The 24,627-nt window shown below is 39.0% G+C and overlaps 1 pseudogene; it reads right to left on the minus strand.

Annotated features, from left to right (window-relative positions):
* The window catches only part of LOC121321023, a 33,244-nt pseudogene extending 9,120 nt beyond the window's left edge, over positions 1–24,124 (minus strand).
* Positions 24,125–24,627: the final 503 nt, after the last annotated feature.

The following is a 24,627-nucleotide window of genomic DNA, read 5'->3' on the forward strand; positions in this document are numbered from 1 at the left end:
AGGCACCTGGCGTAGGATGAATGTTCATCCTGCCTGGACAACTTAGCTGAACACTGGTCACACTGGTGGAAACCAACTGAAGCAGCAATCGACTGCACTGACACGTTTGCAGTTGTTTTTTTTGTTTTTTTTTTAAACTGCTGTGCTCACTGAGCAGTCTGCAGACATTTTTTTAAAACGATTCACTGGTGCGGAATCAGTCGGTGCCAGGATCGGCGTCAAGATGAGGGCTGTCGGTGCCGAGGTCGGCGTCGAGATGCACGAGGTCGGTGCTGAGTGGATCGGCACTGAGGTTGATGCCAACATCTAGCGCGGTTGGTGCTGGGCTGTAGATGGCCTCAAAGCTATTCTCTGGTGCCGAATAAATCGGTGCCGGAAACAGCACCGAGAAAAGCACTGTCGGTGCCGAGTGGACCTGTTTCAAGGTCGGTCCCGATGATAGACATGGTCGGGGCCGAGCTGTAGGCGGTGCCAAAGATGTTTATACTGGGGCAGAGTCAATCGGGACATGGTAGGCACTGTTTATTAAACCTCGCGATCGGCAGGAAAAACAGTATGCAGCCGATTCAATTGGCGAGGTTGCCGAGGGCAAGCGCAGCCATGCTAGGAAAGCCCGAAGATTGAGAGGGAAGCTAGGCCCGAGCTGTTTTTTTTTTTTTTTTGGTCGCTGTGACTGATTAAATCGGCGTAGAGGACAATGCTGCAATCCTGCGGAGTCTCCTTACAGCACCACAACAGCTCTTCACACGGTGGATCAACTACATAAGGCCTCGTGTAGTGAAAAGAGCAATGGCCGCTTGCTAATCTTTTCAGAGGGGTCGAAACCAGCTCTAGTCAGAAAACTGATGTGAGAATAAAGCAAGGGCACTCTTTTAGACACACTTGAAGAGCGATTTTTACATGAATTATTCTTTAATTTGCAGATAAATCCAACAATTTAGCCAAATTCGGTATGTAAAAAGCAAAAGTAATGTACGACCTGTCAGAGAGATGAGAGAAAAAATGGTGATGTGCTATTGTGAGGACGTCCCTCTTCAACAGGAGGTGGGTGGGACTTCCCCCTCACAGCAGGGCCCTGATAGGGCAGCTTTTGTATATTTGCTCAGAGATTGACGGTCAGAGAGGCTCTTCCCATTCTGTAATGATTGTCATTCGAATTGAAAGGAAACATTGTATTCCTGGAGATGTACAGTGCTCTCCCACAATATGGCTCTCGGGTATAACGTACCTCAGATATAACACTCCTACAGCAGGTCCCCCCCAATTCCCTATACTAGTGATTCATGCAATATGTCTCCAGTAAATACAGTGCCGGTGTTGTTCAGACTATAAACAACTTCTCAGTCTAACTTCTGTTTCTGTCTCTCCCGTTTGATACAGTATCTGATTCTGAACTGAAAAAAGCTGTGTTGGCACTTTATAACACAGACACATCTTATTCAGCATTCTATTTATAACTTAATAAATATTAAGCTTATTACATGCTTCTTTCCTAATGTATTTACTTTTTTTGCTACAAGAGGATATGCGGCTTTCTCTGGGAGCGAAGACGCTTCAGTTCGCTTCAGCCCTGCTCCGGCAGCTGAACCTTCCCCTCTCCCGACTCGCTCTCCTTCTTGCACTTGGTTGTCTGTCGCTTCGAACTGAACTCCCGACTGTTGTTTAGCCAGGCTATGATCCAGGAGTGGGAATGTTACTTTGTTTGTGTAAAAAATATAGCATTGATTACATGCATGATTAATTCACTAAAAGTTACATTTTGGCTTCACTGTATGTGCATTATAGAGAGGGAGTTATTTTATTTTGTATTTTAGTCAGATGTATGTTGTTATGTGTCCACACGGTGCACCTCACCCCCTTCCTTGTTTATAACGCTCTTCGGTTACAACGCTCATGTTGTGTGTCCCCCGAGACCCGCGTTATAGCAAGGGTGCATTGTAGTTGCTAGTGGAAGTTTTAGGGGAGGCAGACAAACAGTGTAGCCAAATTGCTATGCACATTTTTCTGCATTTATTAATGTATTGCATATTTAGGATTTTTTAATACGTAAAAACGGCAGTGTGGCAGAGCAAAGCTCTGCTCTTTAGAAATTGGCAGGGATGGGGTTAACTTCCCCTACCTGCCTGGGTTTATTATGTTCAGGTGGCTGGGGTTGATTAGTTGATTAGGTTGATTAACGATCAATCAGCGCCCAGCCACCTGATATAAAAGGAGGCCTCTGCTTCTCATTTGGAGAGAGGGAGCTGAGGAAGCAGGTTAATTTTCTAAATCCAGTGAAGGCATTGCCCAGCCTGGAAACTTTATTTTTGTGAGTTTTGTTTTTGCTTTATTTGTGTTTGAGTATCTGTTATTTTGCCCTTGTGCACTTTCATTTAAAAGATTAATATTTTTTCACCAAACCAGAAAAAGGGCACTAATGCTCTGGGCACCAAACCAGAAAAAGGCACTATCCTGGGCCAATGTACCCTACAATTGTTAAATAAAAATTCAATTTTTTGTTTGACAATTTTAGGTTCCCAAACCATCTGGGAGCTGGAGGCTGACAGGTTTTTGTTTTTTTATATATTTTCACTATCTGGATCTCGGACTCTGCATATCCGAGCAGAACAAAATAGAACATCAAGAGATCTAACCAAAGGTACCACACATCCAAACGTTCGTGCAAATCCACTGAACAGTTATTCATGTACAGAAAATGGGTTTTAACATTAAACTGCCTACTCAACTGCAATTATATAATATAATATAATATCATATATATATATTTATATATAACACGACAGTATATATACTATAATATATATATAGTATCACCCGCAGTAACGGTTAATTGCTGGTAGGACACCGTCCCATATTTATCAGTCGTAGGTCGGATGAACCCCGACGACTATCTTCCCTCGTGCTCCAGTAGAAGCAAGCACAAGGACTCGTAAGTATATAACATTCAAGACGAATTGGACACACCAAATAAACAAATTACGGTCCATTACCGAATCGGCAGGTATAATGGCTTAGCAGGCCCTCTTATTACAATGAATAGTCAAAATCAGTTTATTGTTTAAAAAAATTTATTGTAACACCGTTCCTAGAAAATAGTACCGGGAAAATATTGACTAGAGAAAATAAAAAAGAATAAAAATCAGTAAAAACTGACATCCAGTTAAAAAAAAAAAAAATTGTAATTTTTCGGTAAGATTTGGAATAAACCAGAAACACTATGTATACCATATATATCCTACAGCAGTGTGTCATACCAGTAAAGTAAAATATTAATATTAATTAAGCTTTAACACAAAAAGATTCTGGATTCAGGTGAACAACATCTTCCTTTTTGTTACCAGTTAATTCAGGTCAGGCTGAATACCATCATGAATGTAATAGAAATACGTAGTCACTTTCCTTTTTTTGGTCTCACCTAAAATGTTTTCATGCCTCATGAGTACAGTCTGATAGATCTCAGTCTCTCGGAACCAGCTGGCCTCCTCGGTGGTGAAGAACACTTTGACAGCCACCTTCTCCCCCCTCCACTTCCCCATCCACACCTCTCCATAGCGACCTTTACCAATCTGCTTCACCATCTGAATCTGCTTCGTGATTGTCCTTTGAACCTAATAGGGGGTGAATGGTTAAATGTACATTTTAGTTTAATACAACATTGTACCACATGAAATAGACACATTATTTTATTTTTGCAACCCATGTCTTGCCTGTCAACTAATCCAAAGCCAGGGTACTTAAATTGACACTGGGCAGGCATGCCTACAACTTAGATTAATTTATAATGTTTTATAATGGGTTACGTACTACTTTGTCAGTGTCTCAACACAAGTTTATTTTACTGCAGAGACACAATAAAACCTTGGACTGCATGTTTTATAGAGGTTCCCATACTTGTATAAATAGAATGTACACATTTAATTTAAGAATGCTGAATTTGATATGAGGTTACATAAAAAAATAAAAAATAAAATAACAGTGAAAAATAACTCAAGGAGTCAGTTTCTGTTTTGTAGACACATGCAGCTTTGTTCATATAAGCTGAAAACAATCTTTTCAGTGTCTTTGGCAAGAGGTCTTGTCATTTTACTGCAATTAGGTCTTTTCCTGAAAAATGTTGTGTTAAACATAAAGGTTATAACAGTGTGCCACCTACAAAAACAGAAGTGTGGTCTGTTTAAAATATAAACACTGCCTCTAGTGGCCACATGGGGTCCCGTTTCAATCTTATTGGGAAGTTAAAATCTTGGAAAGTATCAAAGCAACCAAGTTGAATGGAGGAAAGTTTATAATACAGATATAGGATTATTTCAGAGCAATCTACTTAAGAAAAGAAAACATCATTGTGTACATGTATATTGTAAATAATGTGCATTTACTTCAATTAATTAACAAGTGCCTGATGCTCCTGGGTTATCATTTTAGACAATGTAAGGAGAATTGAATATATGGAGCTCGCAAGTAATGTGGACTCTTCTGGGAAAACTAGACTGCAAAGATGGGAGACCTGCTACCAGAGGTCAGATCTCATGCAGATATCAAGTACTCAAAACTGTGACACACAATTGCAATGATCAGCGATGGATCCCGGACCTTGTGATCACTTTTAAGAAACCTCTGAGAGGTTGGACATAAACTGGATACTGTGTTCAAAAGACCATTGTGCTGACACAGCTATAAGCAGAAATATTATTGCTGAAATCTGTGTTAGCTGAAATGAGAGACTCTGTGAAATTATAAAACACTGACCTAATTTAATAATCATGATGGGGCCTCTTGAAATGTGCACATAGCTGAATTTCTTATCAGCAGTTGTAACTTAGAACAGGAGAGCTTCTCGCTTTTTACTCTTATCCTAAGGGAGCACAAGGATTCTTGTGATACCAGAAAAATATATTTTAACAACCAAGGCAGAACTCACTGACTTAACAGGTGTTCCGATTCATGGGCCCTTTGCTTTATAGTCTTTATTTTGTCAAGTGAGATGATCTCCATAGTACAAGAATATATATTATTATAAAATGGGTATTTTAAATACTCTATCCTGATTGGTCAAAACAGGTCACATGGGGGTGGTGATATTGCAGCACATCACCATGGGTCAGTACTTTTCTAAAAGGGGCAAGTCACTGTTAGATAACCATACGCCACAAGAATTTTGAAAAAAATGGCAGACATATTGGAATTTATCGCAAAATAAACATGACTGATGACATTTATATAAATGTTGACCTTTTAAGAAACCGAAGTGTACATAACATATTGAATGAGTCTGAATCAGACACCAATGATTAATTAAAGTAGTGAAAAAAAGCAAAAGTATTCAAATAAATTAAAAACTTGACATTCTGATCGATCTCTGCTCTGTCTCCGTGAACTACAGCTTTCCTTATCCCATTCTGAAAATAAATAGATTTAAAAAATATCTTAAACTTTCAGCTTTTTTCTTTTTTTTTTTTAAAGATTTGGGTCGCTCTTAAAAATTATTTCTTTTGAGAAAATAATCAAGAATAGTGTCAATTTTGCTAATATAAGACCCTGGGAATAAACGTGTATTATGCCATTGCAATCACTCAGGTTAAACCATGTCTTGTAACTTACCCAAACACCAATATTTTTCAACAAAACTTTCAGGAAGTATTGTAAGGTCCCTTGGGTCATAGAATAACACATTGTTGTACATGTATCTCTAAGCAGAATACATAATAAAGCAACACTTTACATTAAAAAATAACCAAATAAATACATAAATATTGTGTTTAAGAAAAAGTTTGTATGGTTTCGAAATACTTTATAACGTTCCCTCAGTGTTCTAAAAAAAAGGACACCATTTCCAAGATGTCTGGGGGAGCACCCCACTGCAAAATGCTTTGTCCTGAAAGGGTTAAAGTAAAAAAAAAAAAAAAAAAAAATCAAACATCTTTGAAAGGCTGGCTCTTAGGGATGGTGAGAGAGGGGAGCAAAGGAACATGATTTTTCCACATCTGACCTGTGTGCTGGGAAGGAATGGATAACAGGAGACCTGGAAACAAGATGGTGACGTGTTATGTTGCACAGGCTGAAGAAACTGGTTTGGCTAAAATATTAATTAAGGCAATCTTAAGTTAATTTATGTTGATGAAAGGGAGTCTTCACATAGTGAGAAACTTCTCATTTTATTATTTTTTTTAATTTTATTTATTTATTACTTTAAAACACCCTTTCTTAAATCAGCTTTTAGATTTAACTTAAAGGTTATTAATAACTGCTTGATTATTGGAGGCTGTGGGTGTTGAGCGCCCCTTTATAAAATGTGTGTGTTTTGGGGTTTTTTTTGTCTTTTGAAATATATATGTTTTTGTTTTTGTTTAGTTTTTTGCTGTTTCTGATCATTTGAGAAACAGAACGCCTGCCTGATTAAGATTGAAACATCTACACTGTTTTCTATTATGAAAATTATCTTTCATTTTGCTGCTGCTTGAGTAAAATAATAAAAGCACAGAGGTTCTGTATTTTTTTTCTCCATTTACCTGGTCTGGAATTGCCTTATGTATGGTTTTGCCTGTTAATGTTGCAAAGTCCTAGTAATGAGTTGCACCTAATTTATTTAGATTTTTTTGTAGTTTTAAAATTGTCTACCTGGCACCCCACTTATAACAACCGTTATAACGTGCCTAGATTGTCTGTGAGCTGGGATTCGAAGTAGATCTGTGATCACTCCATCCATTTTAGCGTTAATAAAACGAAAGAGTACATATATACAGTATCCACCACTTACGCCGTACAGTGTTTTTTCGGGCAGCCGTTTATAGGACGAATAGCATTTGCCATTTCCCAATGATTTCAATAACAAAGGCATCGTTTAAACAGCGTTAAGCAGGCTGTATATTTCATATTTCGGACAAACTCAGCTGTTTGGCTCTTGTTATGTGATATTACTGTTGGAATCGCTCTTACTAATCCACCAATCAGCTGTTTTCACCTTGTTACCTTGCCATTCACATAGATTTCAATACAAAAGGCAGCACTTTACTGTAGTAAAAGCTTGACAGATCGATCAATCAGCTGTTTGCACCTCATTACCCGTGTACTGTACCTTGACTATTTAATCCCTGTACGCAGTGTCTGGTTTACAGTTTAAAAAAACAGCACTGACTGCAACAGCAAGCAAGCATGGCTGGAAAGAGAAAAGGAAAGCATTTAAGTCCTGCTTTGCTGTAATATGGAGTGCAGTGAAACATGTGATTGACAAATTTTAAACCCTACGCTGTTTTAGAGGAGTTTACCGTGCAAACAGAACCGCCTGGATGCACATACATGCTGTGGCAGACCTAAGGGCTGCCTGTGCATTTAAGGGTTTAGTGCTTACGTAGCACCCTTGTTTAAAAACACAGGGTGTAGGATTAGTTGGCTGTCATCTGTTGGACAACACAGTGGAGACCGCTGAATTCAAACCAAAAGCCAAGAACAAACTGCAAAAGTTACCTGTCTGGAGTCTGAACAAATAAAATGAAAGAGGAGCAGCACTTTAACGCAAACAAGACCAGTGGCGGAGGAACAGAAACATTGGCCCCAGTGCAGGTTTTTATTTTGGGCCCCCCTCCCTCAAAATTGAATCAATAACACTTATTTATACACATTAAGTATGCCAGTTCAATTGTTCAAAACTTCATAACATTTAATCATCTAAATACTAGCATCTGTGAAATAACATATTATGACAACATACAGTATAACATATGAAAGTCTTATATTCGCCTATTTGAATCGCATTTTGCGCGACTTTCATTCTGCAAAGTCGGCAACTATCTGTTGTAGGTTTTGTGGTTTGTTAATTTTCAATGGATAACATTTCCAATCCAAAAAGGCTGTTGTCCCATTGTGCTCCTTAGGAAATTATTAATTAGTCTGAGTTTTGAAAATGAAAGTTCAGCATTTGCCTGTTACTGGAATGGTGAGAAACAGCAGAAGTACAAACTTCTGGAAAACTAGATGCTAACAGACTGTTGTCAACAATTAGTATTTTTGCCAAATCTTTCACTGACGATTGCTTTGAGATTTCAGAGTAAACATGATCTGAATGAAAGCAGCTGTCCAGGAAAGGCAGGAGAAATGTCTACTGAAATGATTGGCAAGTTTTCCAGCTCTGTCATGCAGATCATCTTCACTTCCAGATACAAACAAGCGTACTTGGATGGATTACTCTGAATCTATCTGCAACATCCTGTAAACTTTGAATCGATTGGAAAGCTGTGCAGTTATTATATCTAGGCACCTATAGTACACACTGACTCTGAAAAAACTTTTGGCAAGTCGGCAAGTCTTTCATCTTCACAAAACTCGTCAAAATGGCATTTCATTTTCCTCCTGCAAATTTGTAAAGATCTGTGTCTTTAGACTGTAGCAGTTTTGACACAACATTCACACTTTCGAGAATCTTTGTTTGTAGCACGAGAAAAAACAAGTTACATTTCTCCAGTGTTTTCTTTAATTTTCTTTAACCCTAACCCTGTGTGCGGTGTGCAGACTTTTGAGTTTTATTTAGCTTTTCGTGTGTTGTATGTGCTCTGTGTGCTATCATTGCTGGTAGTGTCCTGTCTGTGTTGATGTCAATTAAAACCTGTTTGCTGGTGGGGTATATCAACTACAACCTCTGTCTCGATCTCTCAGCAGTGATTACACATCCGCATGGCAGACAGCTACCCTTACATCCTTATTAACATCCTTATAGTTTCCGAAACCAAAAACAATGCAGCCATCAACTACCCAGTTGCTATATATTTCTGATCTTCCATCCAAATATATATGCTACCACTGCACAAGAGTGTTTTCTCCTAGTGTATTAACACTTTGATACTGTGTGTTAGTAAAATGTTACTGTACGGTCTGTGTGTATTGAATTGCATGTGCTAACTGATTACCATATGATAGGTTATACTCTTGTCAACAGTATACTTAGAATTATTAATAGCTTGCAAATCTCAACATTTGAAAAATCTAGAAATAATATTTTCTGAAGTCTACATTATGTTTTACTTTCATGCAAGAAATATGCAAATCTATTTATTTTTACTGATATTTGCAGCATGCACATCAATTGTAACTGTTTGCATTCTTAATAAACACTGTTTCTGGTTTGTTTTTAGTTTTTTTTAAATGACAAAAACATTTGTTAAACAAGACGATAACACTAAGCCTAACAGAGAGGGCACATACAGTATAGAGGTAACAATGCTAAAAGTAAACAATGAATGAAAGTGACTAGGTTTTACCAGTAGAGGGAGACCGGATCCACTGCCTGAGCTCTGAGACAGTTCAATGAGGTCTTTCAGAGATTCCCCTGGAGGGATATACGTCTCCTCTTGCACAAGTCCAATGATGTAATGAGGCCTAGACTCCTGCCTCTTATACCTGAATAAGAAACAACATTACATCCATTGAAAAAGTATATTGACATGGTGACCCCAGTTCTGAATGGGTTAAAGAAAAGTCCAAGCAGAGCCTATTGAAAAATGTCTAATTACCTGCTCAAAATCAATCCAGGCACATTTTGTAACTGAAAGGATTTTTTTTGATGATTTTTAAACTATTACACATATATTAAATGTCTGATCGGTCTATTTCTGGTTTGGGTGCATTTTTCTTGAACTGACAAAGTCAAGCTAATGATGATTTGCAGTAGAATAGCTTTGTGAATCTAGCCATAGTGTCATCTCTAGAAACATACAGTGCCTCCTCAAAATAACAGCTGTTGCATGATCAAGTAATATAACACAAAGAGGGTGGCACAGGTTTGTATTGCCAGTATATGTCAACAACAATATGAAAATTAAAATTTGTACTGAAGTGGTGAATATAGGTAATAGAGGTTGATGCTATCAAATTTCAAATTGTTGGTCCAGTATAGCATGTTTTAAAACTAAATTGATTGTCTCTACCCATCAACTTCCACGTTAACTGGCACAAACATACTGGTAAATAACCAATAAGATTATAATTCAATGGATGAAGTAAAAAATAAAAAAAAAAGATGTCTAAAATGATTCTGTCTTTACTGTCTGCTCTCTAGAGCTGTCAGAGATGCAGCATATAGGTTTATCAGTCTATCAGTTAACAGAGGGTTAAAAAAACAAACATTTCTTACTTTTAAGACACACAGGTGTAAATAATTTAAGTGATTAACAGTGGGGGGCCTGTTGTATAGAAAGTGGTCTTTACAAGGATTAAATATAGTTGAGAGCTGAGCCAAGACACAGTAGGCTTATACAGTGGCTCTCAAAAGTATTCACCCCCCTTAGACTTTTCCACATTTTATTATGTTACAACATGGAATCAAAATGGATTTAATTAAGAGTTTTTGCCACTGATCAACACAAAAAAGTCTGTAATGTCAAAGTGAAAAATAAAATCTACAAATTGTTCTAAATTAATTACAAATATAAAACAGAAAATAATTGATTGCACAAGTATTCACCCCCTTTGCTATGACACATCTGGTGCAACCAATTGTCTTTAGAGGTCACATAATTAGTTAAATGGAGTCGACTTCTGTGCAATTAAGGTGTTTCACATGATTTCGGGGGGGGGATATTTTTGAGAGCCACTGTATAAGTAATACTCTAACAGTGGGCCTTTTAGTTAGGGCTGGAATGTGCTTTTTTTGTGGCAAACATACAAAATATTTTCCATGTTTAAACATGTGTGTTTGTAACTTTAAGGACTGTTGGAGCTTTATACAGTAGTCTGTAGTTGTGTATAGGAACACCTCCTGAGAACACTTCGCCTAAGAGAACACATTTGTGGTAAAATTGATTTTCCCCATTGAAAATGCTCTGTCTAAAGGAACAGGAACCTTGCTAAAGGAACACCTTTTTGGTACAGCTAGCAATTCATTCACAACTGATACAGTACTGTTTTGTAACCTGATAACTCAAACTTAAATTTAAGTGGTTTATTCAATCTTTTCAAATGTGACTTGTCATCGTGAGGAACACTGATTGGTTTATTCAATCTTTCCTGAACCACCGTCATTTTGGATTCTGATTTCCACAAGTGTACCTCATCATTACAAAATGGCATGTAAACAACAACAAAACTCTTGCTACAAAAATGTGGAAATTGTTCGAGCTCCTGAAAAAAACTTGAATCAGACACAAGTCACCAAGCAATTTGGTGTTTTCAATTTTCGTGAGTTGCTTCACCATTCTGTTAAATAATTTTGTACATGTCTTGAATATTGCTCCTGTACAGGTATTCACAATTAATCTAGAGCTGCTGCTGCATCTTTTAACATGTGTAGGGGTGCTGTGTTAATTTAGTTTGCAGTTAGTTTATTAGCATTAGTTTGTCTGTTACTTAATTATTATAGCATATTAATATACACTTGCCTATTTCTTTTCTCTTACTCTGTTCATTTCATATGTTGATGCACGTACATCATGACAAGTAATACAAATAGATTTATATTATGGCTCGTGGTCAACTCTGTCTTAAAGAACACTTCGGCTAAGAAAACATTTAGCTTGCCTCTAGAGGGTTGTTCTCTTAGCCGGAGACTACTGTACTGACCAGAAGTAACAGAATATGATGATCAGACCCAGTATTATACTGCATACAGTCACTGAGATCAGCAGGGCCATATGGTGAATATTTCTATTAACATTATCTGTGAAAAAAAGACAAATATGTTTAGGAACACTTAGACAGGAGTGATTACCTGGGAATAATCCCATCTGTTGCTTCATGCTAGGAAATATTCTGAAAGACCCCTGACTGATTCTCTCATATTACTGCATTACAAATTGTACATTGAAATTTTGTTCTGTTTGATATTTTATTTTTAAACACTGAAACTCAGAATCAATTATTGTAAGGTGATATTGGTTTTATATTGGGAAATATTTTTAAGAAAAATAAAAAACTGAAATATCTTGCTTGCATAAGTATTCAACCCCTGTGCTGTGGAAGCTCCCAGTTTGCACCGATGAAAGAAATTGCCCTAACGAGGACACAATTACCTTATCATTGGCCTCCACCTATGAACCATTAAAGTTGCTGTCACATTTTCCGGATAAAAACCCCACTGTTGAAGGATCATTGGTAAGGCTGTGAATCTGAAGGAAAATGAAGACCAAAGAGTATTCTATAGAAGTTAGAGATAAAGTAATACAAATGCATAGATTAGGGAAAGGGTACAAAATAATATCCAAGTGTCTGGATATCCCAGTGAGCACAGTTGGATCAATAATCAGGAAGTGGAAGCTGCATCACACCACCCAGGTACTGCCAAGAAAAGGCCATCCCTCAAAACTCAGCACTCAAACAAGAAGGAGACTTGTGAGAGAAGTCACAGAGAGGCCAACAATCACTTTGAAGAAGCTGCAGAGTTCAGTGGCTGGGAGTGGAGTAATGGTGCACCAGTCAACCATATCAAGAGCTTTGCATAACACTGGTCTGTATGGGAGGGTGGCAAGAAAGAAGCCGTTACTCAGAAAGTACCATCTGAAAGCATGTCTGGAGTTTGCTAGAAAGCATGAGAGTGACCCAGCTGCGATGTGGGAAAAGGTTTTGTGGTCAGATGAGACCAAGATAGAGCTTTTTGGCCAAAACTCAAAGCGCTATGTGTGGCGCAAACCTAACACTGCCCATGCCTCAAGACACAACCATCCCTACAGTGAAGTATGGTGGTGGCAGCATCATGCTGTGGGGATGCTTCTCAACAGCAGGGACTGGGCATCTTGTTACAATTTAAGGAAGAATGGATGGAGCAAAATATAGGAAAATACTGCAAGAGAATCTGCTTCAGTCCGCTAAAAAAATGAAGATTGGGAGGAATTTTCCTTTCAGCAGGACATTGACCCCAAGCACAAGGCCAAAGCAACATTGGAGTGGCTCAAGAACAAAAAGGTGAATGTCTCACAGTGGCTCAGTCAAAGTCGTGATCTCAATCCCATTGAGAATCTGTGGCACTATTTGAAAATTGCGGTCCACAAGCGTCGTCCAACCAACCTGAACAACCTGGAGCAAATCTGACAAGAAGAATGGGCCAAAATCACTCCGACACTGTGTGCAAAGCTGGTACATACTTACCCCAAAAGACTTAAAGCTGTTATTGCAGTGAAAGGTGGCTCTACCAAATATTAATGTGTGGGGGTTGAATACTTATGCAAGCAAGATATTTCAGTTTTTTATTTTTCTTAAAAATATTTCCCAACATAAAACCAATGTCACCTTACAATAATTGATTTTTAGTTTAAGTGTTTTAAAATAAAATATTGAACAGAATGAAATTTCAATGTACCATTTGTAATTCAGTAATATGAGAGAATTGGTCAGGGGTCTGAATACTTTTGCAAGGCACTATATATATATATATATATATATATATATATATATATATATATATATATATATATATATATATATATATGGAGAAAGGACCAACATTATGTGTTAAATATATTACATTTTTCCCAAATCAGACAAATCTGAATGGAAAATTGGTTTCAGGCTCAGCCCTATTTTGTAGTCTTATGGATGTGAAATTATATAAATATATATAGATATGATTATGCTCATGAATAAAGCCTTTGAAACAAGATGACAAACTAGAGGTGTCGGCTGCAAGGTAACAATTCCTGAGATAGATGGTAGTGGTTACAAAGCCCAATTGAGAGCTGCAGGTTTGTGAGGTAATCTTCTCTTACTATCATGCACTCCTGCAATAGACAGATGACACCCCCCCTCCCCCTCCCCATCACCACTACCAACATCACCACAACATTGCGTATCGCTTCATAAAACAAGTCACACTGGTTCTGATTTAATACTCCCCAGCCATTGGTAATATAAACACCAAAATAAGTGACTATAGTCTTAAAAATCAATATTGATGTGGTGTGTAGAGCAAAAACAGGGTTCTGCCTATCGTTTTGTGAGTGACAGGTAAATGGATATCAGTGCCATCACTGTGTATGCATGGGTTGTAACTGTAGAAGTCACAGGGTGAAAGTGTCTTTTTAAGATAGAGAGGGTTAACAAGCCAGGCTTAAGGCTCTGTTTCATGGTTTATTAACAGTTTAACTTTTTCTGTAAGGGACTGTGACAGTTGACGTGTGTGGTGACGTCAGGCCAGAAGCAGGAACTAAAACAGATACTGCAGGTAGGGTGTAAATGGCACTTGCGCTGTTTTATTTTAAATAACAAAAATAGAAAATATTTAAAACAAATTAAACACTTGGCTTAACAAGCAAATAAAAGGTTTAAACAAAATAATTCAGAATGCTAAAACATTTGTCGATAGTTCTAAGTCAGGCTGGGCAATCACCTTCACGAACCTTAGATTTGCATACGCTTTTTAAATTACTGACAGAGGACGAGCTGCCAAAACTCGCCTCTGCCAGAACACACACATCATTTATATAAATACAATAATCATATAATAAATACAAAGAGACGGAAGGGTACCCCGTTACAAAATAAATAAATAATAACACAATCCTGTATAGGGCTCTTCACCCTGTCACAGCCACTCATTTCATTGTGAAATGTGTGGTTTGTAACAGTTTAAAATGTCATTACCTATCAGTCTGAAAGAGGAAAAGTGCTTCTTAGAACAAAGAAATGTACAAACCAGGCATTAGAGTGGGAAAGCTGCTTCACGGTAATATATTAAAAAAGAAAAGTTCCTAATTAAAGATTCCTCTCCTTACTTACCAGGACTAAACCCTCCTTTGACCCAATATTGGGTATTGCAGTTTTAACCAGTAATTGCTACTTTCTGAAAATGTATGTTCATATCCTAACTTCATTAAGCCTTTCCACTAGATTACCTCAGACTTATTGTTATGGACAAAGTTGTTTAAACAACTGTGTAATTGGGTTTGAGCATGGCCTTCACTATTTCACTCCAAAAATGTCCTTAGTCTACAATAGGTTCGAGCTTTCTTTTTTTTTTTTTTTAAGAATGTGTAGGCTTACTCCTAGCAACCCTTTGGTCAATTCAGTTGATCTGAACACAGGTGGATCTAAATACCTCCACTGATTTAAGATTACACCAGTTCTAAAAATCATCTAAAAGGTGCATGCCAGTCTTTGTAGTGTATGTCTCACCAGGGTCCTATCTGAATTATTTAAACAAAAGAAGTATTGTAATTATCTACTATTTAGATCAATTAAATAGACCCCCATATGTTTTAAAGTTATATCCATCACACAAAAAAGCACTTCTGGTCATTACTAAAATAATTAATGAAATAAAGCCACTAATGGCATCATAATTTGGGTGTCCACGTTATACTGCTTTGCCTTTCCTGCTGAAATTCAAGAGTTACACTTTTAGCACATTTTTATATTTAAGGACAGACTCTTGGGGCACCACTCTATTAGTGGTGCACATCAGCCTTCTCATTCTTTATAAACTGCAGTTCCATACTATACCAATGACAACATATATCATATTGGAAATCTACCCTTTTCAATCGCTTCCACAATACTGTCAGTATATACTGGTATCAGCAAAACTTTAGGAATATTTTTGGATTCACAAAGGAAAGTGAATGCTTAAATCTGAGGCTGGGACATGCCTGTCCTCCCATAGCCTTCTCCCCATTAACCGGGCACTCATTCATCACTAGGCCTATACCCAGGGAGCCAGACAGAGTGGCACCATTTCTGCTGTTTAACAGGATGTTAAATCAGCAGCTCAAGCTGCTTTTGCTCTAGCTTTCACTCTTTTCCTCCTCTTTTTTTTAATTAAAATTCTTCATAGATGTTTCACAAGGCCTACTATACAAAGTATTTCCATTTCTGTCTGATTTCTATTGAAGCAATATTTAACTTTTTCTAGTGTATGACTTCATACCAGTAATGTAGCCACTGCCGTATGAAGAGGTTATAATTTCTTCTAGTGTAAAAAATATACATCTGTTTTTTTCTGATTGACTTTGTGCGTGTATGTAGAGAAAATTAATCTATCCCCATATCACCAGATATATAACCCTTGCATGTCATAATGGTATGGCATGCTAACTTCAGTGATGTGCATAGGAGCAGCATACAAAGAATACACTGCAAGGATGCAAAACCCAATTTGGTGTACCCCTCCATTGTTAGATCTGTTTCAAAGGGATTCATTATACCCTTTACATGTCAAATCATATGAGTACTATTAGCTTCTTGAATGTAATTTCTGTGGTCATGTTTATTTTCATTACTTATCGGTTGCTCTTCTGAATACCTTAGGATTTACATTTGTTCTGTTGTCAATAAACATTTTTGTCAGCCTCAATAAAGGAAGATGTTGCAGAAACAGGAAGTTGTCTATTCCCCATGCCTGTTCTTTAAGGAGGATTTCTTTCAGGTGGGTCATAGTCATGACCAAGAAGAAGTTCCAAAGCAAAATTGGATGTTGCTATTTGCAGGGGGGTTTTGGTAATGATCCAGACATGTTCCTTTTTTGCTCAAACACGTTGGTGAAAACGATGAAGACCATTTATTTTTTGGGAAAAATAAAATATGCAGATACAGCCAAATTTAGTGAGGACCAAAGGTTACATCAGAAATACAAAAACAATCAGCCAGAGGATGTTAGGTTCTGAAGTTTGAACTGTAATGGGAGTGCCTTTGGCCCTGTCAACACTATACCTTTAAATATAATTAGTTGCCTTTAAACAGGCTTAAAAAGTGCTAAACATGGTTTGCATCTATAGTACACAGCATTTAATACTGTACTCAAGAACCGGACTCAACACCAGGGGTAGTCTTGAGTCCGGTTCTAAAATAGATCCCATCAGGCAGTGCGGTTTGACAGAATTGTGGATGCTGTAATACCGAACTATATTTGTTTGTGTATTCTACAATATCCCCAAATGCTTTGATATGTTTTGGTGTGTGGACAAACAAATACAGTACAGAACAGGTGCCTGAAGGAGTTGAGAGTGACTGTCAATACTGATGTACAGCATACAATTTCTGAGGCTTGTTATAAAAGGGTAAATCATGGAGTGACATGCTCAGATGCCGAAAACAAGGCACATTGATATCTAGAATGATGAAATCGTTCAAGGAATTACTTCCAAGTTCAAAAAGAAATGGACACATTATGATAAACAAACTTTGTGTTTTTACACAAGTCTGCCAGGAGGGAGTTGCAGTTGTCGGTTATATAGTGTTGAGTAGTTGGTGAGTTGTGCAGAGTAGTTGGTGAGTTGCATGGAGTAGTTGGCTATGTAGTGTGGAGTAGTTGGTGAGTTGCATGGAGTAGTTGGTTATGTAGTGTGGAATAGTTGGTGAGTTGTGTGGAGTAGTTGGTTATGTAGTGTGGAGTAGCTGGTGAGTTGCATGGAGTAGTTGGTTATGTAGTGTGGAGTAGTTGGTGAGTTGCATGGAGTAGTTGGTTATGTAGTGTGGAATAGTTGGTGAGTTGTGTGGAGTAGCTAGCTATGTAGTGTGGAGTAGTTGGTTATGTGGTGTGGAATAGCTGGTGAGTTGTGTGGAGTAGTTGGTTATGTAGTGTGGAGTAGTTGGTTATGTAGTGTGGAGTAGCTGGTGAGTTGCATGGAGTAGTTGGTTATGTAGTGTGGAGTAGTTGGTGAGTTGCATGGAGTAGTTGGTTATGTAGTGTGGATTAGTTGGTGAGTTGTGTGGAGTAGCTAGCTATGTAGTGTGGAGTAGTTGGTTATGTGGTGTGGAATAGCTGGTGAGTTGTGTGGAGTAGTTGGTTATGTAGTGTGGAGTAGTTGGTTATGTAGTGTGGAGTAGCTGGTGAGTGGAGTAGTTGGTTATGTAGTGTGGAGTAGTTGGTGAGTTGCATGGAGTAGTTGGTTATGTAGTGTGGAGTAGTTGGTGAGTTGTGTGGAGTAGCTAGCTATGTAGTGTGGAGTAGTTGGTTATGTAGTGTGGAGTAGTTGTGTGGAGTAGTTGGTTATGTAGTGTGGAGTAGTTGGTTATGTAGTGTGGAGTAGTTGGTGAGTTGCATGGAGTAGTTGGTTATGTAGTGTGGAGTGGAGTAGTTGGTTATGTAGTGTGGATTAGTTGGTGAGTTGTGTGGAGTAGCTAGCTATGTAGTGTGGAGTAGTTGGTTATGTGGTGTGGAATAGCTGGTGAGTTGTGTGGAGTAGTTGGTTATGTAGTGTGGAGTAGCTGGTGAGTTGCATGGAGTAGTTGGTTATGTAGTGTGGAGTAGTTGTGTGGAGTAGTTGGTTATGTAGTGTGGAATAGTTGGTGAGTTGTGTGGAGTAGCTAGCTATGTAGTGTGGAGTAGTTGGTTATGTGGTGTGGAATAGCTGGTGAGTTGTGTGGAGTAGTTGGTTATGTAGTGTGGAGTAGTTGGTTATGTAGTGTGGAGTAGCTGGTGAGTTGTGTGGAGTAGTTGGTTATGTAGTGTGGAGTAGTTGGTTATGTTGTGTGGAGTAGAGTTGTGTGGAGTAGTTGGTTATGTAGTGTGGAGTAGTTGGTTATGTGGTGTGGAGTAGCATGTAGTTGGTTATGTAGTGTGGAGTAGTTGGTTATGTTGTGTGGAGTAGTGGTGATGTAGTGTGGAGTTTGGTTATGTGGTGTGGAGTAGCTGGTGAGTTGCATGGAGTAGTTGGTTATGTAGTGTGGATTAGTTGGTGAGTTGCATGGAGTAGTTGGCTATGTAGTGTGGAGTAGTTGGTTATGTAGTGTGGAGTGTGGAGTAGTTGGTTATGTGGTGTGGAGTAGCTGGTGAGTTGTGTGGAGTAGTTAGCTATGTAACTTCAATTCAACATATAAATCGTAGAATTACATTAGTTACATGGACAATGGAGAAAAAGCCTTGTCAGAAAGTAATTCAGATCAAATGCACTACTTTCAATTATCATAGCTTAGTTGTTAACAGAAAATTACTGTACCCGGATTAGTTAGATTACTACAGTGGCTCTCAAAAGTATTCACCCCCCCTTGGACTTTTCCACATTTTATTGTGTTACAACATGGAAACAACATGGATTTAATTAGGAGTTTTTACCACTGATCAACACAAAAAAAGTCCATAATGTCAAAGTGAAAAATAAAATCTACAAATTGTTCTAAATTATTTACAAATACAAAACAGAAAATAATTAGTAATAATAATAGTATTCAATCCTTGAGTCAATATTTGGTAGAGGAACCTTTGGCAGCAATTATAGCCATGAGTCTATTTGAATAAGTCTCTACCAGCTTTGCACATCTGGACACTGCAGTTTTTGCCCATTTTTTTTTTTTGCAAAATTGCTCAAGCTCAGTCAAGTTGGATGGGGACCTTTGGTGAACAGCAATTTTCAACTCTGTCCACATATTCTCAATTGGATTGAGGTCCGAGCTTTGACTGGGCCACTCCAGGACATTGACCTTTTTGTTTTTAAGCCTAGTCCCAGGTCTCTTGCAGACTTCTGCAGGTTTTCCTCCAGGATTTCTCTGTACTTTGCTGCATCCACTTTGCCCTCTATCTTCACAAGCTTTCCAGGCCCTGAAGCAGAGAAGCATTCCCATAGCATGATGCTGGCCACCACCATGCTTCAAGGTAGGGATGGTGTTCTCAGGATGATGTGCGGTGTTAGGCTTGCACGAAACATAGCACTTAACGTTGAGGTCAAAAAGCTCTATTTTGGTCTCATCAGACCATAGAATCTTCTTCCACCTGGTCTCAGAGTCTCCCACATGCCTACTGGCAAACTCTAGCCAAGATTTGATCTGAGCTTTTTTCATCAATGGCCAGTTTTGTGAAGCACCTGGGCTATTGTTGCCATATGCACAGTGTCTCCCAGCTCAGCCGTGGAAGACTGTAACTCCTTTAGAGTTGCCATAGGCCTCTTGGTGGCCTCCCTGACTAGTGACTTTCTCACCCGGATACTCAGTTTTTGAGGACGATTTGTTCTAGATAGATTCACAGTTGTGCCATATTCTCTCCATTTCTTAATAATGGACTTTACTGTGCTCCAGGGGATATTCAGATTCGTCTTCTTCAATCATTTTAAAACAGTAGCCGTCAGTCCTATCAAAGACAGGGGCAAAGTTAATGCAAATCAACCATTTATAGATCACCTGTTGCTATGATTAGTACATGTGATGACAGATGTCCTTGAGCATAATATCCAATCTAATGCCATCAAACACTGCCATACAGTTATCCAAACTAAGAAAAATGGGTACGAAAATATATCTTCATCAGATGTCAAACTCCGTAGCAAATATGCTTATTTAAAAAGAATTCATTCAGAACTTTAAACACTCAATCAAGTGTCAAGGCAAATAGTCTAATAACTAAGTCAAACTAAAGAATATTCTTGGTCTACCAAACTAAAAACAAGAAAAGAGGTTGTGAAAAAAGATTAATGTCTTTCCATTTAACAGACGACAGTAGTCATTGTCGCAAAGCCACAGATTTATTGTGGTGGTTAATGTATGGTAGGTATATGGAAGGTTGATAAAGGATTGCACAGGCTTAAGGCCCTCTTTTGCCTACTTTTCCCCAAATTTCCAGAGGGGTGTTAGCTTCTGCACAATATTATAGATGAATAGCTGAGGAAGAAGGTGGTGCACTGACAACACCAATGATCTGCTGGATCTCTGTTTTTAGGAATGAATAATATTAATGAATTTCCTTCCTTTTTGAGAATATATTTCTAGCTAGAAAGCCTGTATATCCTAATATACAGCACTAAAAGTAAAACTGGCTATATTTGTAAACTTGACTAAACACTGACACAGGTTTATATAATACACATGATCAGTTTTTTTTTTTTTTTTTTATCTATTCACATAAAGTTTTTATCTTTTCAATACTTCAACATGTTAAATTATAATCACTGTATATTTTAATTTGTTTTTAGAAAAATAAACATCAAGACTTGTTTATTATCTGTTGGCTGTAGGCATTTCATTTTATGTTTAATTCTTAATTTTTTACAGTTTAAGTAGTTCTTTAGATACAGTTTGAACGTGTATTTCTGGTATTCATAAGAGTAGGTAAAGACAGACACTCCACACACACCCATATTCTGATACTCTTAATAAAGAACCAAATTTCATCACAATCAGAGAAGTAGGGTAGGGTGGGGTAAGATGCCCCTCTTAAGGAAAATAAAATTGTTGTCATTTAAACTAATGTACTTTTATGTTCTAAAATAAACATATATGCAACCTTCACAACTGAGTACATTCAAGAGTCTCTAGTGATATCATAAATACACAAAAATAAACAAAATACAATTTCTTGTAGTGCATATTTACATTGTATATCTAGGATTTATGTCACAACTGTGTCCTCTCCAATTACCATTAAGGAAAATACCAATTGTAGCTCATAATGTAATTATTAACCATAATAAACACAATACCTCAATAAGAACAAGCGATTCTGGCTCATTTATCCTTAGATTCATGAAGAAAAGAGATTAACAATTAATATTATGTATGTTTAAGTATTTCAAATCAATCATAAATGTGTATTTGTTATAAGAAAAAAAGAAACCTAACAATCCAAATTATTATTACATTATTCATATTCTCAAAGGAAGAAGAAAAAAGGTTAGGCTTCAAGTTAAAAACATGTTGTGGCAGAGCAGAGCTCTGCCCTTTATAAATTGGCAGGGATGGGGTTAAATTCCCCTACCTGCCTGGGTTTATTGTGTTCAGGTGGCTGGGGTTGATTAGAGTAATTAACGATCAATCAGCACCCAGCCACCTGACATAAAAGGAGGCCTCAGCTTCCCATTAGGGAGAGGAGGGAGCTGAGGAAGCAAGCTGGTGTTTGTGCTTGCTGGTTTTTGGTTTGCTGTTTTGTGTGTGTTCTTTTTTTTTTTTTTTTTTTTAATTTTTCTGATCCAGTGAAGGCATCGCCCAGCCTGGAAACCTTTATTTTTGTAAGTCTTGTTCTGTGTCTTTCTATTTGTGCTTAAATACCTTTGTTTTGGCCCTTGTGCCCTTTTATTTTGTGTTTATTTGTAATAGAAGTATTATTTTTTTGAACTGCAGTCGGAAAGTGTGTACATTATTCTAAAGCGGTCGGTGACAGTCACATGTATAAAAACGAAACAAAATAAAACATTCAAGGAAAAGTAATGCATTGTATTATTGCGACGATTTCAATAGCATGGCTTCAGTTCAGTTACTTGTAAACACACAATATAAGTTTGATACTTATTCTGTTGGTGCAATGTTTAAAACAAAGTAATTTAAAACACGGTTGTCCTCTCTATGGAAGTTAATTGTGCAGCAGCGCAGTACAGTATCTCCGTGAAGGCTGTAGGCAAAAGCTTTCGTCATTCTGGAGGGAGCCCATCTTTTCTGGGACAGATTTGAAGATGAAATCATTGCATCTTCATTGAAGAACTTCAGAGTTTGATGGGTTGAAAGCGATGAGATGTTTTGAAGAAAGAGTGAATCTTGCAAGCGAATCCAAAGAGCGCGAATCCAGAGCATCCAGAGAGAGTGAAAATCCTTGCTTTAAGTTTAAATAACACAATGAATAGGCATTCCCTTGTACTGTAAACAAGTCCTTGTCGGTCCTTCCATTGGTTCACAGTATTTGATAGACAGTTGCAAGTCACACAAAAAGAGTGTTTTAGAAACATAATGTATCCTCCTATTTCGTTATCAAAGGATTTTACATTTATCATTTAAACTATTCGATATAGCTTTAGTTCCCTTTTAATGGAGTGACAACTATTACTGAATGGGAAGAGCCCTCTCTGACCGCCAATCACTGAGCATATATAAAAAAGCTGTCCTATCAGGGCCCTGCTGTGAGGGGGAAGTCCCTCCCGCCTCCTGCTGAAGAGGGACATCCTCACAGTAGTATATTGCCATTTTCTCTCTCACTTTACTGAGACAGGTCACAGATTGCCTCGTGCTTTCTTTGTCCGAATTTGGCTGATTTGTTGGTTTTAAACCTTCAAATAATTTTTGTACATGGTAATATTACACTTTCAAAAGTTAATTGAGAGTGCTCCTGCCTTATTCTTGCATCAATTTACTGACTAGAGCTGGTTTCGACCCCTCATTTGAGATTGGCAGGTGACCATTACTCTCTGTTCCACTACCTTGTGTAGTTTTTCAACCCTGTTTTGAGCTGTTGTTGTACTGTAGGGTGACCCAGCGGGCTCGCTGCGTCGTTCCCTATGCCGATTTACTCTTACTTCCTAAGCGCTTATTGTCGACGCCGAAGGCGATTGACTCAGCTACATCAGCACGGTATCGACCGCGCTCTCCTCTGCGCCGACACTGAATTAACTCGCCACCGGCTTGGACAACAGCCTCGACGCCGACCCCGACACAGATTGCTCGGCACCGGTGGAAAACATCTTCGGTGCCACTTGTGACACCAATTGAACTCCGGTCAGAACACCGACCTCGGCACCGATTGACTAAGCACCAATTGACTTTGCACCGATCTCTGCACCGATAGACTCGGCAATGATTGATTCAGCACTGACTGCGTGTTCTCGATGCCGAAACTAATATACTTGGCGCTTATTATCAGCCCGACTCCATCCGCGCTCTCTGGGCACAGACACCGATTGGGGCTTCCTCGATGCCGACACAGACGCCTATTAATCGGCGCCAGTTTATTATTTTCGGCACAGACGTGTCACTCGGCACAGTCTGCACCATGTCAGTGCGCTCCACTGGATCCTCCACTGGCTTCCACCAGTGCGACCAGTGCACAGCAAAGCTCCCCAAGCAGGATGAGCATTCAACCTGCTCCAGATGCACAGGGCCAGACCATGCGACCAGGACGCTAGCAGCCCTCTCCCCAGCAGAGTCTCCCCAGAGAAAGGGAGAATGAGATCGGTGGTTCAGGGACACACCCAAAGGTTCCCAATGTACCCTGCCTGCCATGGTGACCAGGGACACTCCTGGAACACCGTCACCCTCTCCGCCACTGGTGCAAAGGCGCAGATATCTGTCCATAGAGGCGAGATGGTCGCCATCCAGACGATACCGCTCAAGGGGACGTTCCCCAGAAGGTACCACTCTCCTTCCCCACGGATGCGCAGGCGCTCTCTGTCGGGGTCACCACAGAAACGCCATGGCTCGGCTGAGCGCCGTTTCCAGGAGACAATACTGGAGACCCTGTTAAAATCTTAGGGCAGATTGTCCCATACCAGCGGGCAGCCCCAACCACCCCAGTCTCGATCTCCATCTCTGGCACACAGACCTCCAAGCCCAGGTGAGTTGTCTTTCACAGCCCCAAGGTTGGACGTGTCTGAACCCGCCACATCACAAAGACCCTACCTGCTCTTCCATGCCTTGCAGAACAACACAGGATGCTAAAAAAGGCATATGCGTCCATGGCACTGTCAACTAGAGTGGCCTCAGAAAGACCCGCCCCTTCCCAAGCCCAAGGGAGACCACCCCTGAGGGGCCCCGGCTGCCACCAACCCCTCTAACAACTGGACTGACCCAAGGAAATGAACCATAGCAAGGCTGCACCCAGGACTCCTGGATGCTATCGACAATGACACTCTTTACAATTCTGCTTAGGCCCACCACCCTTCAAGGGTGTGCTCCTCACCACCGTCGAACCAGCAAATGTGATACTCCTTCAAAAGGAGATCGCCAATCTTCACCAGAAGAACGCTGTGCGCTTGGTAAACCCAAGCAATTCCCTCAGCGGCTTTTACTCCAGGTACTTCCTGCTGCCCA

This window comes from Polyodon spathula, chromosome 1, assembly GCF_017654505.1.
Source record: "Polyodon spathula isolate WHYD16114869_AA chromosome 1, ASM1765450v1, whole genome shotgun sequence".
Taxonomy (NCBI): domain Eukaryota; kingdom Metazoa; phylum Chordata; class Actinopteri; order Acipenseriformes; family Polyodontidae; genus Polyodon; species Polyodon spathula.